Genomic DNA, 21061 nt, shown 5'->3' with positions numbered 1-21061 from the left:
CAAACCTGTTTCCAGCGCCCAGTGACCATGTGGACTTTGTGCTTGTCCTCCAGTGCCATTTGAGCAACACAAAAGAAGAGGCAGCCCTGTTAAACACTGGGTCCTTCTGTGGCTTTAGCCCCTTTTATCCACAATTTCTCTTTTGTTTGTACAGATCAAGGATCCCGGTGTAGGCTCTGGTCATGCTGCCGTAGAAGCTTTTCTGCTAACTTCTTTTATATCAGCCCCCAAGGTGTTTGGGGTCAGAGCCTGCTTTTCGAGTTTTTAGCCAGGAGCTTCAGTGGGACAGGGTTTGATCTCTTTTGTTCCAGAGAATGACAGCAATTTCTGCTGCTTTAGTTGACATTATTCTGAAATTTGGGAAAGAAGAACAAGATACTTGCTGCATTAAAGGGAGATGGATTTTATTTTGAAGCGCCTGCGTATCCAGTCCAAGGTCTATGTGAGCAGACGTTTCATCCCTTGAATGTCTCCCCATCCTCAGGCTGAGCCACAAGAGACTCCACCAGCTTGTGGCCATCTGACATCTGGGGAGGCAATGGAGTGACAAAACCCCCTTCGTGCACCGTGCATCCACATCACAGACCCAAACCAACCGTGGTCAAGAGGGAATGATTTCCTGACTGCAAGGAAGGGATGCTCCGTATGCCAGGTTTTTCCTAATATATGCCTATGACTGGGATCCGGTTTTAAACCAGACATTGAAGGTGTCGGTGTGAACATGCTGGCTTTGTTCCTCTGTTATCGGGACTCGGCAAGCTTTGCACCAAGCCAGGATGGGGCAGTGCTGTGTCAGGGAGCTCATAACTTGAGGCATCCATTGGGGCCAAGCAGCCTGACATGTTTTTCAGTGGCATCAGCTCCCAGCGGCAGTAGCCTGCATATAGATCACAGCCAGGAGACATTGCAGTGATGTTCAGTGACAATATTAGTGGTGGAAATCAGCTTTAATTTTTCACTTCTCATTTCTCGGCAGATCAAAAGTGAATATGCACCGTCTTCATTAGCAAGGCAAATAGCTCAGCACGGAGGAAGCGAACCAGTGCCATTCCCTTTCCTTCCAAAGTGCAGAGCAGTAGATAAGCACGTGTTGGTGGGGTAACTAGTGATCTTTATGAAAGGATCCCAGTCTGAACCAGGGCCCAATCCCACCTGACGCGTGGGATTTTTGCTGTTGTTTGCTGATGAGTTTTACTGGCGTTTGCTGATTTTGATGGGATTCTTTCTATTAGTATTGCTCAGGGAAGGGCCCCACAACAGACCCAACAATTGCATTTTTGATTTGAGGATGAAATAATAACTATGGTAACTGGAGTTCAGCTCTAGCCTACATAATTCAACTCTTCTCAAAATCAGGCATCCCAGCTCCCTTGAGAAGGCTTGGCAGGCTCAGAGCGTGACTCATCTGCTCCCAAAATACATGACTGATGGGATGAATCACCCATTGACTGGGGAGGGCTTCTGAGCAGGTAACTCGGGCAGGATGCCCGTTGTTGAAATGCCAGTGGTAGGCGACCTCGAGAATGGCGTTTGGTGCTTGCTCCTTAGTGAGCGGGGCTTTTTGCAGGACATCGTTAAGGTTTCCTTTCCTAAATCAGTGCCAGATAAATTTGATATAGGGAGCAGCAAACTGCGGTGTTTTGGGAGGCTGACAGAGCCTGCGGGCAGACGCTGCTGTGAGGGCAGGAGACTTGCAGCCATCCTGTCCCCGCTCGGGAGTCACAGCCCTTCACCCACTTTGAAGCAAACTGAGGCCAGTTAGGCTCCGCTGGTGCTGGGAGATGGACCTGCCCCTGGGCAGGGGCTGCAGCTGGGGACAGTAATTAACAGACAGGGGTGATGGTTTCTAAAACCTTTCTAGTTTTAAAAGCACATCTATCTGAAACTTTCATTCCTGCCATAGGCAAGGGAAATCGTATTTGCAGTCATGCTAACCGGAGCTGGTCAACTATTTGTTTTCCTTTCCTGAGATCATCTAACACATACTTTAAAAAATGCCTCAGCCTGTTTGAAACTATGTAAGCTACAGCATGTTAACGCGTTTTCCAACATACCCTTTTCTCTGATGTTAGATACAGGTAAGGCACGGGGTGGCTGGCACTTATTTTCCAACACATCACCTTTTCTAAAAGAGGCTGTGGGGAGATCAAGAGGTTTGCATGAGGTCAGAAGTACCAGCAGCCCCCAGGTGCTCCATACCAAGTTTCCAAGACAAGGTGTCCCATCCCGTGTCCCTGTGTCCCCCACCTCCCCCCCCATTTGCTCTGTTTGAACCCTCAGAATTTCCAAGATTGCTGGAAATTAAAAGACCTCTAAAGGATGAAAGCCTGTGGACCTCAGGACAGATAGGAGCTCAAACTGGATGCAGTTTTTTTCAAGAATTATGCAGAATCTGAGCTTTTGTTAGCTGGCCTTCTATTTCCAGAGCAATAGAAACAAGGTGATTTCTGGCTTGGTATTTTTTAAGCTTATTCGTTCTCATCAGAGTGTTTTAGCATTAATGTGTTAGCATTGCAACTTTTTAATGTGATGGCACAGAGGGCTTCAAGTTGGCAGAGGTCAGTTCTCAAGGATTTTAGCCTACAGGAACCTACTAATGGGAGTCACACTGCTAAATCCCTGCATATGGTTTTGAAATTTATTCCATAAAGCCAAAGTCTTTCCAAGCCTTTGTTTCAACTAACATCATTATAAATACTTGAATGACTTTTGGAGATCATATAGGATATATCACCAGTCAAAATCAGTTAGAAACAAATTGACATGTTCTTGCATCTGGGAAGTACTAGCTTTCCTTGAGTTTTGTTGTTTTCTTTCATTTATAATTAAATTATTTGCTCTAAAAGTTGATTGGTATTGACAAAGAGTACATTTTCTCTACACTGAATGCAATTTTTCCTTTACTTTGTAAGTCAGATGTTATGAAAAATTTACCCCTCTGATACTAAGGTGAAATAAGATACGTGCTTAATGCTGGTGAGCCCGTATCTGTTAAAGAGCACAGAGCTGCAGTCGACCCCTCTGTACCTGACATAGAAGCCAGAGTTCCAGGGAAAGCTTGACTTCCAGAGAAGACCCTAAATAAAAGGTGTTAATGGGGAACTTTTCATAGGAAGGCCTCAAGTGCATTGAAGACAGCAGTGTATAAAATCCATCTCACTCGTAGATGTAGAATAACATATTCAAAGCTCCTAAGTGACCAAGGAGCCCAAGATCTATTAGCTGAAAATCTGAAACTGTTACCCAGCTTTATTGCCAAAATGTAGGGCATTCGTTTTCCTGGATCACTGAGCTAAATGATTTTTCTTAACTCAGACCTAGGGGCAGAAACACAGGCTCTTGACTCCCAGTCCAACGCTCTAATATTTCTCCTTTCTTAGGAAGACAAGTGCTGCAAATAAATTCACGCAAGCCCTTGACACGAAGAGCATGTGTGGAGGGGGGGAGGTATTCGCACTGCCAAATATTACATACTTAATTCAATTAAGGAGTTAGTGTCTATTTATAGTCAACAGGGATTTAAGGTCACATTCTTCAAATGTGCTCTGAATTCCCCCTGGAGAAGCCCTTCCCTCTCCTAATCTGGGGCTGAGGTGTCTAAAACCTTGTCCATCTTCCCGGAGCCCATGGATCAGCCTGGCCAGTCTCTATCAGTCTTGCTTCTCTTCTCTGGTGAGGTTATCTGTGCCTGAGCAAACTATTGAATTGACGTCTTTCGCCAAAGGGGTCACAGATTACTTCCAGATGTAGATACATCCTTCTGCTAAAATCGCCACCTACTCCTAGCAAGGAGGAGACCTGGTTGCCATCTTTCACTACTGACATCTGCTAGAAGACAACCTTTGGGGGCTGCCCCCGAGCTCGACGTGCTTAAGGAGCTCTCCCAAGTACAGCTAGGCTGGAATTCTCCTTTCGCCCAGTGAAATCATCCACGTTGTAACTATGCTTCAGCTGGGGGTGTGGGGGGGTGGAGGAGAAGAGCCGAAAGGGGGTTCAGGTTTGTCTTGCCACAGTGGATGGGGCTTGGGAGGGAGTGGGTTTGGGGGGGGGGGTGGGGGGGGGTGGGGGGTGTTGTGCCCTTCCTAGGTAGGGGCTGTACACGCTGAGGCTGTAAAGTTGGGGGCTAACTTTTGGCTAGTACGATATTAATGGTGTGTTTATCTTTATTTCTCTTCATTTGAAAAATAAGTTCACACATACGGGTGGGAAGTGCCATCTTTTTGCTAAGCTGAGCGTCGTTTCCCCTCAGTGTTTCTCCCTTTCTGAAGGCTGCAGGTCCGGGCTCGCTGCCGGGGCTGTGCAGGAGGTTTGTTTCTTGCCTGACACCCGGCTTTCGTGAGCGTGTCACCCCGAGTTAGCACAGTGCTCTCCTCTGCTCTCGGCTTGGTGCTGGAGAGTTACGCTGCTCAGCTGTGTGCCCTGGTTTCTGTCGCTCGATGCTAATGTCGTTCTAATTAACTGGAGTTTGGGGAGTTTGTGTTGTGGGTGCTGCTCCCGTGGGGTTTGGTGGTGGTGGGCAGGCATTTGCACAACAGGGGTGGCAGCAGCTGACTCGTCCCCCGGCTCTTCTGCGGCTGTGCCCTGGAGATGTACCAAGTAGCCCTTTGATGTTCTGCATCACCTGCACCAAGGCCCTGCTGTTACTTTTCCAAGCAAGATTTTTTAGGATGAAGGATTTTTTTTATTATTATTTTTTTTCCCCCAAGAAATTGAACTTTTCCATGAAGAAAGAAAATGCTACTTTAGAAGGTCTGTTTTTCAGCTCTTGAATTTTTTATATCTATTCACATAACAGCTGAGCCATTCCTCTGTATCAATGTGCCTGGTTCTCAGGGGCAGCAGATCTGTCTTACATTAAACTCTAGTCCTTGTGTTATTTTAACTTAGCCTTTTGGAAGGTGGTTCATTTCTAGTGGCAGGTGCAACAAATCTGTGTTTCCATGCCAGCTCCAGCCCACAGTTCCTGATGATCCTGAGCTGGGCAGAATCAGGCTCTGCTCCTTCCTTCCTTATGGCTGGTACTACCCATTCCTCCGCTGTGAGAACCGACGGTTTCTCATGTTCGTTTCAAAGTGACCCTCCTGAGGATCACCAGACAGCAGCCACTGCGGCAGCGCTGCGCCGTGACATTGATAAACCACAACATATTGTTTAACATATTGTTCCCAGTCCAACATATTGTTCGCATTCATCATGGAAGCAATCAGTACAGACCATTTTATTGCAAACCTGTTTCCTGGTGCTCATCATTAGGTCATTAACCTTAACAATGTCAACATGTTCTCGGTATGCAGTTTAATTGGAGAGCAGTACAGAGCAGTTGCACGGGCTGTACCCCATAGGGGGCATACAGTTTAAGAGTAATAGAAATGCTGTGCCAGCGTGGCACGGACGCTAGCTAAAGCCTAGTCTGGACAGGAGATGCAAATTAAAGAAAAAAGTAGCTGTACCTAAGGGGACCCAAAGAATTTCTCAGCAGAAGCATCATTTCCTGTGAGCATCTGTGCCAGCTGGAGGTATTAATTTTACGGTATCAAATTCCAGGTAGAGTTTTTGTAGGTTTTTTCCCTTGGTGACTTCACCAAGTTCCAAGGAAAAGAGGTGGGCTGTCCAGTGACTTTTGCTACTCTAACTGCAAACACTGATCCTGGCAAGGTTTTCCTCTGAAAGGGCTTATGAAAGAAGCAAAACTTGTGTCTCCTGGGGCTAATTGCTCCCAGGCTACATGATACCAAGATAGAAATTCAACAACTTGCTTGTGGAGAAGGCTGGTAGGAGCAAGTAAATTCTTCAGGAAGATGTCCTTGTTTGTGGACTAAACTTTGAGGGTAGATCTCTTCTCTTACAAGGCTTGCTTAGTCAGTTATAAAGTATTGTTTCTTTATATGAACTCTGCTTGGTTATTACGGAGATTATCACGACACCACCACCTTTGTTAGTGTAGATCATAGAATGATTTGGGTTGGAAGGGACCTTAAAAATTGTCAAGTTCCAACCCCCCACCGTGGGCAGGGACATCGCCCACCAGCCCAGGCTGCTCCCAGCCCCGTCCAGCCTGGCCTTGAGCACTGCCAGGGATGGGGCACCCACAGCTGCTCTGGGCAGCCTGGGCCAGCGCCTCACCACCCTCACAGTGCAGAATTTCTTGCTAATATCTAACCTAAATCTATACTCTAGATGGTCAGACTTTTCAGAGAAAGTCCTGTCTCTTCACGTGTGCTGGTGAACAACCTCACACAACTGGGGCCAGGTCTTGGCAGTGACATTTAGATCTTCTTATAATGCTATTGAACTGTGATAACCTGTGGTTTTGGTGTTAAGTTTGAAATTTAAGGTATCTGTGGGATGTCAGCTTCCATTTCTTGTTAATTTTTATTAGCAATTAGGTAGATGTGAACATTTCAGCCTTAAGTTCTGCTGGGTTTTGATTGCCCTGCAGCAGTACGTAGGTGGCGTCTAATTACCTGCTGTGCATATGACTAAAGAAAGCATAACTCTCCTCACTGCTCCAGGTGAAACCACAAATTGCTCATAACTGCGAATCCAAGGGCCATGTTTGCTGAGCTACAGGAAAGGAAACGATGTGGCAGGGAAAGCACAAAGGAGTGGCAGGTTTTCAGGAGGATCTCAGGATGGGCAGCGTTTCTGCTTGATGCTTCCATTTCTCTTCCCTTGCTGCCTCCTTTCCTATAAAACATAGGTCCCTTTTCCTCCCAGCCTGGCCAATTTCTGCTGTCTCATATTTTTGTACTTTAGTGTGGAGCACTGCACTGCCTTGACAGGAAAGTCCAAAGGTCTGATTGACACCCTGCTTCTTCCCCATTACAAAATAAACTAATTTCTTTAGCTTTGCACAATATTCTTCTGAAAACAGATATTGATCTATGCAAGTCTGTAGACTGGGTAATCAATATCCACCAGTTTAGGAAAAATAAATAAATAAAGGGACAGAAAATGATGGATGAGACTACCATTGAGTGCTTTTTGAACTGATGCTGTGTTCGGATTGCTCAGCTGTTAAAAAGGTGGGCTGGGTTTATTTTGCAGCAGCAAACTGATGGGAAAGCTTTCAGATTCCCAACTTCAAATTAACCCAGTTGTTAGGTGTTACGGAATCATTTTAAACCAGTGCCGCTTTCCAGTTTGACTTATATCCAGTTAAAGGCTCATGAAGAGGGAGAGGCTTCCCTTTCTGCCACTGTGGCATTTATAAAGTGTAATCAAGCTTAGTGGCTTGACGTTTGTGTATATCTGAGCCTGCCTGCCTGGATCAGTCAGAGCCAACTTGGAGGGCAAGAGGAAAGACTTCATCAGCAGGGAAGCACTGGAGTGTTTCAGTCCTAGAAATCCAGAGAAGCCGCTACCTAAATCTTTCTCCAACTTCACCTCACACTGGACATTGCACAAAGCATGTTCAACCCCTAAAATACCACGTAAAAGGGAGGCAAGTGGGGTGTGGGTGTTCTGGGTGGTTTCTGCATGGGGAAGCATCCAGCTGTAGGGCTGCGTGAATAATACGCGGCGGTTACAGATCAGGAATCTCCCCTTTCACTTGTAAATGCCAGAGTTGGCAATCTTCCTCCAGATATCTATTGTCCCATCCCATCTTGTGTTCTTTGCTGGCCGGATCTGGTCCCAGAGCAGACCTGGCTAGTCCTGCCTCACTGAGCACTGAGAGTCTGGGATCTGAAAGCCTCTGGAGGAGGGTGAGAGCCACTCCAACCCATGGTGCAGCAAGTTCTTTTCAGCCTCAGCCCACTCTTCTACACCTTTGGGACACTAAGACCTGCTAGGGAGCCAATTACTGTTCTTTAAACCAGTAATCAAAAGGCCAGATAACCAGTTAACGGTCTTACTACAGAGGACAAGGCTAGTCTGAGCTGCCTAAGCCTCCTCGGGAGCAGCAGCCGCAGGGAAGCAGTGGTCCTCTCTGATAGATACAGGTCTTGCAGATGAAGAAGAAACAGGTGCAGTTCAGATGCAGTTTCAAGCAAATGAGAACAGACCAGGAGAGGTGGTGAGGAGGGACAGTTGTATTGATCAGGCTGCAGAGCCTACTGAAATCAAACACGGCTTATTCAAGGAGATGACCTTATTTCGAAAACTGGTGAAATAGTAGAAGAGTTTGGAGAACTCCCTTTGATGGAAAAGGAGAGGAAATCAGGCCATGCTTTCAAAGCGATGTGTTTTTTCTCTCCCCGTTCATTGAATTTAATTTCTTGAATAGACTTGAGCTGTCATTTCCTGAATGCTCAGGGAGCAGCTGGTCTGAGATTTTGTATGTATTAACAGGGATCAAATAGGATGAGTGTAGCGATGGCATAGCTGGGGGAAGAGAGAAGGGGCTTGAACATGCCACATGCTGCGGAAGGGACACACCAGCCTCCTTGTCCTCCTCAGTCAGTCCATGTAGTTCCCAAACCTGGGTGAATGCCCCGCGGTGCTGTGTGAGCGGTGTGTGCCTTTCCCGTGGGGGAGAGGAGGGGTGTGCAGAGCCAGGCTGTTATCTCACTTGCAGAGGGTCCCCTCCCTGGGAAGGTCAACGTATGGGGCATCCAGCTCCCATGCGTGTTTCATTGCTTTGGGGTGGGAAAGAGCATCTCTACAAGATCATCTAGTGAAAGGCTGTTATCTGTAGGATCTACTACTTTTTACAGTAACTGGTTTCTCTGTTAAGAAGTTGTGGTGTAACTTTGCAGAACTGCTCTGGTTTTTCTGCGTTAATTCCTATTTGGATCCTTTGAGACGAATCTTTTAGGTTCCCAGAAATTCTTCATCTCTTTGTTATAATTAAACAACTCTCAATGGTCAGAGTAGATCTGTGAGCATGAGGAAGCCTGTCAAATCAATACGAATCATTGCCAGACATAAGCTTAACAAGCCTGACCGGGAAGTACAAAGGGGCCCTCTGTCATTTAAAGAAATAAACAGGAGGCAGAGAACTTAATTGAGCTAAATCAGCTGCTAAGCCTGGCCTGACAACCAGCCTTCTGAGACACCTTCCCATGGCTCCAGCGTTTAGCTGAATCAGCACTTTTCCCTTTCCCCTACCAGAAGCCTGGCTTCCCACGGACATCAGCAGAGGAACAGAAAAGACAGACACGCTGCCATCCGGGAGCAACCTTGGCTTGAGGACGCGGTGTAGAAGCGATCTGGGTACTTGCAACCACCTGATGGGCAGGCACATGTTTCCGCTGAAGACTGAATCTTGGCAAAGGCATGTCTGTGTGTTTGAACTGACATCAGCTGCCCAAGATTGATGTTTTGAAAGAAAATAGCAGTTGTAAGTGAAAAAGAGTTGGCCAGCTGGCTGATGCCAACTGTGATAAAGAGAAGGGATTGGGAGGGAGATGGAAGTTGAGAAGGTGAATGGGGGAAACGACAGGGCAGAAACCAGGGACTCAGGTTCTGCCTCTGGCTCCTTCCCTGCCCTTGCCAGGGTGATCAAGCTGAATAAATGTTTGTGAGTTTAACAAACAAAGGAGTGTTTTAGGCACCGAGTTCTAAAAAATGAAGTCTTGCACCATCCAGGTCTTCCGAGAGAAAGCATGTTGTCAGTCTCATCCCTACACTGTTTCTCATCCTGACGTGGCAATAACACTTTCTGACTATTGAGTTTCTATCAAGCAATGCCAAAAGTATACTTGTAACAAGTAAGACTCTTAAGTCTTTCAGATAAGTCCTGGGCCAACTGTTTTAACTAATGTCTTTTAGAGGAACTGTAGTGGGGTCCTGACAAACAGTAGACAGGCATCGCAGGGAGTCTGATAGTTTGGTTATTTCTGAGTGCCTCGGCGTGCCTAGCTGTGTGCTGAGCAGCTACGCAAAGTCTCACAGTTTTGGGATTGGGGATGCATACCAGATCTCGCTTCAGGTTGTGCATTCCAGACACCTGACCTGATCCCACTTCGGGGTGGCTGGTTATGTAGACCTGGAATTAGATGAAGTATCTATACATCGCAGGTTCAGGAAGAGCACAGCTGGCCATTTTGATTTGTATATGTTTATGTAAATGCCTCATAAAATATGCCCCGTTGGGACAAGCCAACGTCACGCATCATAAAGATGAGCTCCTGTAATGGCTTCTTTACAACTACATTTGCCAAGGTAGTGCAAAAAATATGCCTGTGTTTATAGGAAATTAATTTCTGCCCCTTCAGTGATCAGACCTGAGCAAGCAAAAGAGCTGAGTTATCCCAGTTGCTTCAGTCTGGCAGAGAACTGCTCTTCGGAGCCTCCTGCAGTGTAATCCGGTGGGGATGTTTAATCAGAAAACCTTAAAGCAGCGAGGTCCCCATCCAGCAAGTCCCGTGCTCATGCAGCAAGCAGTCCTTCCTCAGCAAAGCACTAAATCACACCCTTAATTTTACACCTGTGCCAGACTCACAATACTGGACTGGATTCAAGGAGGTGTATACATCTTTTGCTGAAGAAGAATGCATTTTTGCCTTTGGGCTTAAATTAGCATACAAAGAATGAAATGCCTTATGAGGCAGATCAGCAAGGTTATTTAAAACATAAAACAACCCAGGCATGACAGGACCTACCAAAGGAGGAAGAGTTAGTGCCTATAGATGGTGCCCTGCAAGCTCCCTTTATGGGTGAAGTTCATGCTGATCCCAGTTTTGTGCAGCACCCCGAAATCCTTATGGCTCAGTGCTGCTCCTGTTGCAGAGGAGGACTTCATGGCTTTGCTAGGAGTGAACCTAGGGGAGTTCTGCAGAAAGCAGTTGGATTTTGGAGGAGTCTTCCGCTGAGTCTTGGCCTTCAGGTAAGATTTTTGTAGCAGGAATGTAACTGCTGAATGCTGTGGGTGATCAAAGCCTGAGCTATCTGATTCTGTAGGGCTTCTTCTTGAGAGCTGGAAAAAGTAGGTGGAATCCTTGTTTAAACTGAAGCCAGCTGGAAATCTGTCTATAAATTCATTAAACATAGGCTTTTCTCCTGAAATCTATTGTAAAACACAATCAATACATTTTTATTATTTTAAGATTCTGGCAGAGGGGGAGTGTGGCTGCAAGGGGCAGATCCGCTCCCCAGCCACACCAGTTCATCTTAGCTCGGTCCTAACAGAGGCACTTCTGCAGCTGGGCTGCCCTGCTTCGGGGGTTGTGTGCACATGAAATCTGTTTTGCAACAGAAGCAAACCCCTGTGTAGTTCTTGCCAATGAAAGTATGGCTTGCATCTGTGCCCTTGTAGCCAAAGATTAATCCTGCAAGAGATAAAGAGCGGCAGATATGGGCAGCTGTTCAAATTAAGTGTTTTGTCTATATGTATCCACCCTACCGTGTGTGTTAAATCTAGCCTTGGCCATTGCAGCTCATCTAGCCAAGTCAATGAAAGAGAAGTCTGTTTTCTTGTAAGTATGTCCCCCTTAAAATTTGAGGAGTTTCCCTGACAGAGTGATGCATAGTTATAGGCTCAGTAAAAGGTAGAATGATTTATGGCGTACACGCTGTAAATCAATAAAAAGAATCAGAGACATTGACAGCATGTTCACAGCCCATTTCTTTAAATGGAAGGCACTTTTCTATCCTTCCCATTTCAGACTGGTTGGCACGCAGGGAGTTTTCTGCCACTAACAAGTGCTAAGAGAGTCTTTATAAAGCTTGTAAAACCTACATCTTACACAATACTTCTCCTTATGTGCCCTTTCTTGCTGTATCATCATCTCCAGTCTTAGGAAGTACCATGTCCTCCACCCTGGCTCATGTGATACCTTCTCCTGTGGGGTGTATGAACAAAATAAATAAAAAATCTGCTGGTTTTTAAGCCACTCCATACCAGTTCTCTGACTTTCCAGCCTTGGTATAGATCCTAACTAAACTCTGTTTGGCTAGCGTGACCCTTGGTGTGAGGTAGGGGATGTGCTGCAAGTCCTGGGAGTAGCAGGTAAGGGCATCTCCCCGGCCAGCGAGGGTGTGCTGCTGCCCGTGAGGTTCAGGGGGTGCAGCATGGATATGGCAGGGAAAGGGGGTGCTGTGTACGCAGAGCTCTGTCACACGGGTGCTGGTCCCCAGCCCTGGTGCCCCAAGCCTGGCTGAGTGGCTGTAGGGCTCGGGGCTGTGCAGGCCAGCTTGCCCGCGGGGGAAGGTGGGGATGGGGAGCTGGGTGCCAGCCAAGTACAACTTCCTTTATTTACATATAGATACTAGTCCTGGAACATGTTTAACTGCTTTGTTGAAATGGGCCATAAATGGGCTATAAAAGTTAGCCATTTAAGTCTGAACAAGCATTAAGAGACTCTTCAGTGGTAGATGGGTTATAAATAGTGCACAGTCGAGCCACACTTCAACAAATGCCGGGTTACTGGCTGCTGAAGGAGCCCTCTCCAAACATCCACCATCTGCTCTTCCCAAGGGCAGCCGCATAACAAACCAGGACAATTGCGTAGGGTTTCTTCAGCCAGCTTCCTAAGGCTTGTCTAAGCTCTTAAGCAGCAGTCAACAAGGTGTTAAAAGTTACAGGCTAAAAGGCAGTGTCTTACAGAAAATCAGATTTTTCATTAAAACCCCCATTTGCCTTTAAAGGCGACCTGTATTACAGGTGTGCCTATCCCTCGGGAGCACAGCCTGCGCTGAGATATTCCTGGGATAAGCTGGCGACTTTCCTGAGTCAGGCCAAAATGGTAATTTCAGCAGCTTAAGGCAGTTTAATGTCTCCCTCCTTTCTTTTGATGGGAGAACAGGAGACATGCCTTGCACAATCAGCATTATCTATAGGTTTGCAACCCTGCATACTGCAACCAACATCTCATCTGGTGTGCAAAAGTAAATGAAAAAGCAGCAGTGATTCTAATTATTGTATGCTAATTGGGCTGCATTCAGGCTTCATTGGTGATGCTATTATGCTGCAAGAAAACAATGGCAGCGTATGTACTTACCTTGCTCTACTTATCCTATGATTATTCTCTGTTAGTAGAGAAGTGTACTGAAAGTATCAGCCTGCACACAAATTAGTCCATGAAATGGACCGCTGGAAGTTCAGCCCTTGAGCACATTAATTCTCTCTTGTTTTGCAGTGAATGCAGCATCGTGGATGCCACAGCAGCCTAAAGATCTTGTATCTTGTGTTGGGTGACGTGCGGAATCGAACTGTACAACTGGAGGAGTTACAAAGTAGGTATGTTTATTGAGGCACTGGGTGTGAGGGGGGGTCGCTCCTCCTAACTTGCACACTGTTTCAACAAGCGGCCTGATATTTGTTACACAAAGTCATTTACATACATAAGGTTTCTGAACATTCAGAATCTCCTCCCTCTGGCACCTCTTCAAGATGTCCTTTTCATCTTCCTGGTACCTGAAGTCCCTGTTTATCTTTGCATTCATTAGCAGTCTTTATTATTTAGTTTCTGTTATCTTAAAACATCTGCTTGCTATTAGTCCTTATTGTCCACTCTATACATGTCAAGCTAATACATGCCCACTGGGCTGGTTTTAATCTATATCAGCCTGATCCCCGGGTGGGGATCTTTGGGGTGGGGGCCATTTGAGTAGGAGGTCGCTGATCTATTACTACCACAGTTATTTTACCCCAGTTTGTGTTCTTTTAGTAGTTAGCCTGTCCTCCTCAGAAGGCTCCTTATTTACATTCTTGTTGACCTCATCTACCAACTGTACCAACTGTCCCTTCTCCAAGTGCCAAGTGCTGAGCTCCTGCCCTTCCTTCTTTCTGTTGTCTATGCAGCTTCTGTCTGCAGCAGTTTTAGGGTTTTTTTTTCACTATATCACAAGCATTGCTTGTAATAGCATTTCCAATCTTGTGTTTCCTCCCAAGAAAATGCTTTTGTATTCCCACCCAATCCATCCTGATGTCCTTACCTGATAGGATCTCCAGAGCAAAGTTTGGCCGTGGCAGCCTGGGGGAGCATCACCCTTGCAAGGTGCACCCCACGCACTCGGTGCCAGCGCTTGCTTGCCGATTAGCTCGAGGCTGATTTTGATAAGGGAGAGGGGTGCATGCTGTGCTGTGTTACTCACTGACTGCTACTTTGGTTACAAGAGCATAACTTGGTTTTTACTGTAAACTGGACCGAGATATTTGCATGTTGTTTTTTACAGTAGTAGCTAATATGCTGAAAGCTGCCGGAGTCATTACAAAATCATCAGTGCTCGTTCCAGTGTGATACATCCTGTTTGTCTAGCTGGCTGTTTCGCTACCCTATGTATTGAAGCTGGCTGAGTATCTTATTCAGTGATGTTTTGCTTATTTATTCAAGAACAAGTTCATCAAAATTCAGCCAAGCTCTCTGTCCTCAGCATACACAAATCTAATCTCGTGTTTTGAACACACCCATCACAATAGCAACTGAATGCAAAATTGAACGCGATTCAAAAACTGAATGCAAACTTGATAGGAGTGATGGAAAATTCTGCCTCCCTGCCAATCCATCCCAGGTATTACTCTGCAGTATTGCCATGGCCTCTGAGAGGTGAAGGCACCATTTTTCCCTTTAAGCCACCAACTTCGCCTAGTAAGTCAAACTAAGCTCAAACGCTAGTCCCCGAGGAGTTTCTAGCAGGTGCCTGTCTCAGGGCCCATCAACAAGTGAAGTGGTCATGATGTCATGTACAATATTGTGGTCTCATCAGGGAGACTGATTTGTGTTGCATTAAGCAAGACAGAGTTGCTAATCTCCACTGAGGTTTACATGGGAAAATTTAAAGCCTATTCCAGTATATTAAATTAGGCTGAAAAGCTTCGATCAATAATTTCCCTTGTATGAAAAATAAGAGATGAAAATGATGGTAGATTGATTCAAAATACTTAATGCCAGATACTAGCTGATGGAAGTACCTTGTAAATAGCATTTTGTACAGTTGCCAATGAATTAGTCTAAATTGTGAGGGTGATTGAAATGTATTTTATAATGTTCATCTCCACTTTAGTGGCCATTTACAAAATTTAGAAGAATATGAAATCCCCAAAGAGTAAGTGAGCAGCCAGCAAAAAACCAGAGTAGCTAGTAGTGGTAGTTTGCAAATGAGATCTTGGAGTACTTTATAAGACAAAAAGCCAGAGTTCTTTACAAGGAAGAAGAATCAGTGCTAGTAGCATTTTAAATTTTAAAATGTGTTTTCTAAGCACCTCTTTTTTCATCAACCCTCTCTTTTACATGGAGATTATGATCTTTGATGTGGAAGGTGAAATGGATGGTTTTTTTTAAAAAGAAGTTAATTTGGTAATAAAAGAACACTGCCTTCCCTGAACAGCCCTACGCTCAACTGGGGCATTTTGTAGGGCCACGTTGTGTCTCATTGCACTGATTTCTGCAGGGAATTAGGAGAACTGTGTGGCTTAGCTGGTCACTGGGGCAGGTGGTGACCCTGGACAGTGGTTTGATGGCTCCTGGGGACAGCCCAAGGTCACAGCTAGAAGAGGGTGCCCAGAGACCTTCGGGATTGAGACCAGCCACATAGTCTGTTGCAGCCTGCCTCTCCCTGTCCATTCGGAATTGCGCTGCAGCCCTTCCCTCCTTCCTCTGAAGTTTCTTCTGGTTCCCAGTTGCTCTGTGAGTCATCCCAGGGCTGGTCCCACCAGTGCTTGAGAAGGCCACAGTGCAGGTCTACCACGGCCATGCTTCTTCCATGTCGTCAGAGATAACAAACAGCAGGAGAATCCAGCAGGAGTTGCTCCAGAAAGATCCATCCATGTTGCAACCACTCGGGAACTTGGCTTTCATTCCAAAGTGAGAGAGAGCACCCATTCTTGCTTGTGTGCTTTACTTAGTGGGTACGGAGTCATTAGGGAAAGGGCTCTGCGCCCTGCAAATCTGGGCCCTAACCATGCTGAGAACTTTATTTTGTGATGATTTTTGGCTGCTTTAATGCATCGTGGCACTGTGGTACTGATATTGGAGCTGATTCTCTGCTAGCTGAAGCCAAGACTTTCTGCAGACAGATCCCACCCAAGCTGTTCAGATGGCACGTGAGTGGCGGCCAGGCTGCCTTTACGGCGTTCGCTCCCCCTTTTTGTCCCCAGGCTGTGGACCCTGAGGTTCCCACCTCTGTGTGGGGCTCTGCCAAAGTCTGCTTGGGCTGGGAGCTGCTTTTTGATCTTCGTAATGAATTTGTTGGGAAAGTTGCTGATTCAAAGACATCTCGGGTGGCGCTGGTATTTTTAGCAAAGCATTTTAGGTGCACTCCCACCTTCCTGTCCGTGATTGTATAATCTGGAAGTGAAGGACAGCGTGCAGCTACTGTGCTGTAACAGGAATGGCGAGTGATGAATTTTGTCCTTTCCCTTGCTGTGTTTTATTGGAACAGGAAGGAAATGCAACAGCGAGGGGCTGTGGAGCACCCACAGGGTTATGCTGATCACTAGTGCCAAAGAAAAAGTGCTAGAGAAGTAACACCTTCCTGCGGGTAACAGGAAAACAGCATTTTTCCTCGTGATTCAGTACTCAGTCCACAGGATTTTTGCCAGAAATAGGTCTTTCTATTTATAAATTGTTGTTCTACCAAGTCACAATTTTTAATTTGTGGCCTCGAGGATTTTAATTTTCCCCTTATGAGGCGAGTCTTAACTAGACCGTATTCCACCAGCACTACCCAAGCTGCTGCCAAACCTGCTCCCAGTGCCTCAGCCTCGGTCTTTGCAGGACAGAGGGGAGTTGGGGCAGCGCTGAGCCCCTCGGAGGCCTCGTGGTAGCTGGAAGTGACGACCAGCAGTGGTCCTTTCTTCACTTGTGGTCTTTTCTGCTGCACTCGGAGCCTGTCGTGCTGACCTGTGTGGCCAGGACATGCTGCCATTGCTTTCGCTCGGTTCCTGTCCTGTGTGCGCCCGTGGGAGACGGCGGCTCAGTTCTTATTCTGCCTCTCCCACCAGAGACTCATTAACGACCTGGCAATCAGCAAAACCCATACAAGCCCTCAAATGACTGGCAGCTCCCCACAGGTGAAGTCTGAGCTATTAATATAGATGGAGGTGAGCAGGACAAACAGATTTATCTTGGATCCCAGACCTTTGGTTGGAAAAGCACAATCTCCTGCCTCCCACCCAAATGTGTTTAATCTAAAGCTCTTACCTGAGCCCTTTGCCTCCCGCTTTGGAGCCTGTTGGGTGGAGTGGAGGGGATGCAAACCCATATGTGTAAATACTGTGAGTGGAGGGGATGCAAACTCATATGTGTAAATACTGTGAGTGGAGGGGATGCAAACCCATATGTGTAAATACTGTGAGTGGAGGGGATGCAAACCCATATGCATAAATACTGTGCGGTTCTGAGTGGGGGACTGAGGAGACTTGACATTGGGTACCCTCTGGGTCCTGAGCAATCAGTACCCTTTCCCTCACGGAGTTGGTTTTTGCTATGTCCAGGCATCTTGCCTACCCAGCTGCTTGCTTTCATGAAATTCATAAATGTATCTATACACACGAACACTTCTTTGGGGCTTTCATTCTTCGGTCAGGTGTCTCTGAAATCAGCTGTGGGGTTCAAAATGTGCCTGGGGAAAAGGGAACGTTTCTGCCATTCCTGAGACAGCATCAGGTTGGAGGGGACTTTTTTCTTTAAAAGCTGAGTTAAAAAGAAAAAGGACTGAAAGGTTTAAAAAACCCCAAGTCCTCTCGCCAAAAGAGAGCCAGCAAGTGTAGGGTTAACTGTTGTATCCATTAAATTTCTTTTTTTTCCCCATATTGCTAGGTTTTTTGGGAAAAGGCAGGGACAGAATTAAACATAAGAATGGATCTTGAAGTCAGGATCTATATTTTAAATCCCTTCCAGGTTTGGGCTGTTGTGGGGGTTTTCATTTTAACTCAATATAAACGAATGGCAAGCTTTTTTTTAGCCAGTGTTGATGCTGTAAGTACAGGGATATTTCTTCAAAAATCTCACTTTGAGTTAAAAAACACAGTAAGGTTCTACGTAAGTTCTCCATATGTTTTCTTGATGTAAGAAACTTGTGATGAAAGTGAAGAGACTCGTGTTTTCTCTCTGGCACTGCTTGCTATGTTTCAAAATCCTGTTTGGTATTTGCAACTGCACACTTAAAATAGGCTCTTTGTGTTCATTTGTAATTTTTCTTGCAGGTTATTAAAGGTAATAAAGTATTGTGGAACGCATTTCTAAAAGCTAGGTGCACTGTAGGAGCTTTTGAAATATTTATTAACGTTTCTGCATGTTCCTTGCAGAGGAGAAGCAGGTGAGGATTAATGTACATCACTTGGGACGTCTGGCCTGACTGAACACATTTAGTTCATCTGAATGCTGAGCTGCATCCTTGGTATTTCCCAGGACTTGGGATCCTGATTCAAAGTTTACTGAAGACATTTGCCCAGCAATAGAGGTCTTGATGTAAATCCACACGGCTCCGACCTCGGACGGGACCGCCAGAGCGTTGCTGGTTCAGCAGACAAGGCTGGGATGGTGAACGTTGCCCTCCCTGCTGCGCAGAGCTGGGCAGTGTCTTTGCAAATAAAAACCCGGTGCAGTGGGTGTGCAGCAGAAGTGGAAGATGGTATTTCTGTGAGCATCAAGCAATGACCCCTTTGAAACATAACAAACGTCTGGCCCTGCATCCCAGCACTGGGAAGAAATAAGTGGATAGCTGCAGATGTTGCTGCGGCAGAGGAAGAGGGGCAGAAGCAGGAGGAATAAGAGGTATACTTCACTGCCGTTGCTCTAAACAGCAAACAAATAAGCACTAATCCGTAAATCAGCCCATAACATTTTCCCCCAGACACTGTCCTCAGATAGCCTGTTTGTGCTAATCCTCTTCAGCACTGAATCACATGCAAAGCAAAAAAAAAAAAAAAAAAAAAAAAAAAAAAGCAAAAAAACCCAAACCTCTGAACAAGAGATTTTAAACTTATACTGTCTAGGAGCAAACTTCTCACCAGGGCTGGTTTATAGATTGTAACAAATAATACCAGGCCCCGGGCTGAATGCTCAGGCTGTGGCTGCATGTGGAATCTGCTGCTAATTCATAAACATCACAAGCAGTTGATTTCAGCAGAACCCCTTGATTTAATTACACTCTTGTATACAATGGGGACCTTGCATTTTCCTATATGTAATGAATATTAAGCTGATAGCCCTGTAATTTCCTGAGCCAGGCTTGCTCTCAGTTTTTGCATATTGATACCACATTTGGTTTGTTATTTTCCAATTTTCCAGTCTTCTAGACTTGTGCTCAGCGAGTTCTCCATAGTAATTGCTGTTGGCACACACATTTCCTTCCTCAAATCTGCTCTAACACCCTGGAATGAATTTTGTCTCATCCTAGAGATTTGCTTGGTTTTGGATTGCTCTTATTTATTCATTGCCTTTAACTCAGCAACCCTAGAATCATGTAGGACGCTGGATATAATTTCGTATTCCACAGTTTTAATTTCCTCCTTTATCCCGGCAGCCCCCCTTCCCCTCCATGTGCGCCTGTGGATGGTTTTTATCTGACCCTGTGACTTTCTGCTGTTCATAAACCACTTTACAGTGGTACTTCCTCAGAAACTCCGTGCAAACCTGAACGCCGAAAGGGATTTAAATGTGGCAGCACCAAACCCAAGGCTGGTATTTACTAAACCTTCCTGGCCTCTTGGTGGTTTTGGTGTTCGTTCAACTTGCTTTTTCTGTCTGTCTCTGGGGTGGCTCATCCGGGTGTGTCCTACCTTGCCTCTGGGGTGGGAAGGGAAGGAATAAATCTCTTTTTTTGTGAGATGTAGTCATTGGAAGAGGTGCAGGGTGAGGTCTGTGTGCCAGGGAGGCAGCAGTGTGAGGCTGCTTTTCACTTGAGGGATTCTGTAGACTGGTATGGAATTAAACCAAAAAAGAGTTGACAACGTACTTGAACTTTTATTTGAACTAGAAAACAGACCTTCTTAATTGTTAATCATGCAAGATATGTCAGCTAAGTGTCTATAAATGCCATCCCCAGCCTGCTGCACTGGAGTGCTGGGGAGACATGCTTGGCCCTGAAACGGTGAGTGTTCCATGCCTTTGACTTAGAAAATGCAGCAACTTAGGAGGGGGAAAAGGACAGAGAAGGGAAAAAGGGAAAGAAAAACACATTAAGTGAGTTCTCTCCATTTCCCAAGGTGCTTTGTGAAAAACAGCTTTCTCAAATGTGCCCTAAGGAGGGCACCCACTTACTGAAGCCCTTCAGCTTATGGTTTGTGTTCAGAAAGTAATTAAACAGACTGTGTTGCCTGCGGTAATGCCAGGCAGGCTGTGCACCCTGCTGGTGCCTCTGGCTTTTCTGACTTTTGGGCCCATTTCAGCCCCTGAGATGCTCATGTCCTGAAAAAGCAGGTACACCCTGGCACCCGGCACGGCTCTCACAGCCGCGATGCTGAGTCGAGGTGCTCTTCCACTGGGAGTTCATGGCACCATTTTCCATCCTGGATATAATTTCTCTGGCTGCAAAAGGAAAGCCAGATGCCTTCTCTCTATTTCTTTGTGATTTCTTTCCAGGAATATTTACCAACAGCTGTATTCCCATGGTGAATAATCATCTCTGCCAGAACAAACAGCAAAAAGAGGCATGCCCGTATCAGAAACCTGACCTTCACCCGTCGCACCCTCATGCCTGACTGTACCGCTGGCAGGGAGGTAGTAAGCTGGCTGGCTGTGCTTGTCTCAGGTAAGCACCTACCTTTTTCCTAAATATATCCCAGCCTTGCTGGCTGATTTTTTAATCTGAAGTTGTATGAAGGCCATGTTCTTTCTCAGGATGTAGTGTACGATGTTTTTATCTCATGTTCTTGTGTTCTCCACCCATCCCTCAGAGGACTGAGCAACCCTGCAGATCCACCTGTTTTAACAAGGATATTTTTGCTAAATTTTGTACAGTAGTTTTCCAGTATTTGAAATCTCTTTCCAGTTTGGTCATCATTGTAGTGCCCAAGAGGAGCAGCCAGGGCCTGAGGCAGGGACCAGTGTGGATGAAGCAGTCACATTGCTGGTGGTGTTGCCATGTGATGATGCAAATTTTTCTATTTTTGTCAGAAATGAGAGTCTTGGTGAACCGGAGTCTAGATCAAAGATACTGTAGTTGGAATTCTGCTTATTTTGTCACCTCTTTCTGCAGAGTAACCTACTTCCTGGTACTACCTGATGTAATC

The 21061-nt window shown here is 45.9% G+C and overlaps 1 long non-coding RNA gene across 3 annotated transcripts in view; it reads left to right on the top strand.

Annotated features, from left to right (window-relative positions):
* Positions 1–4150: 4150 nt before the first annotated feature.
* Positions 4151–21061, top strand: part of LOC121096818 — a 28230-nt gene continuing 11319 nt past the window's right edge. Inside the window, exons 1-5 of one of the 3 annotated variants that reach the window (XR_005830696.1) lie at positions 4151–4306; positions 9055–9283; positions 13023–13123; positions 18134–18602; positions 20412–20580. This is a non-coding gene — a long non-coding RNA (uncharacterized LOC121096818). Of the gene's footprint in view, positions 4307–8818; positions 9284–13022; positions 13124–18133; positions 18603–20411; positions 20581–21061 lie in introns of those variants that run through there. The other 2 variants (XR_005830695.1, XR_005830693.1) reach the window with 2 other exon arrangements.

The sequence above is a fragment of the Falco naumanni genome, chromosome 1, assembly GCF_017639655.2.
Source record: "Falco naumanni isolate bFalNau1 chromosome 1, bFalNau1.pat, whole genome shotgun sequence".
NCBI classification, from domain to species: Eukaryota; Metazoa; Chordata; class Aves; order Falconiformes; family Falconidae; genus Falco; species Falco naumanni.
The sequence above is the reverse complement of the archived record's forward strand: the minus strand, read 5'-3'. Positions and strand labels throughout refer to the sequence as shown.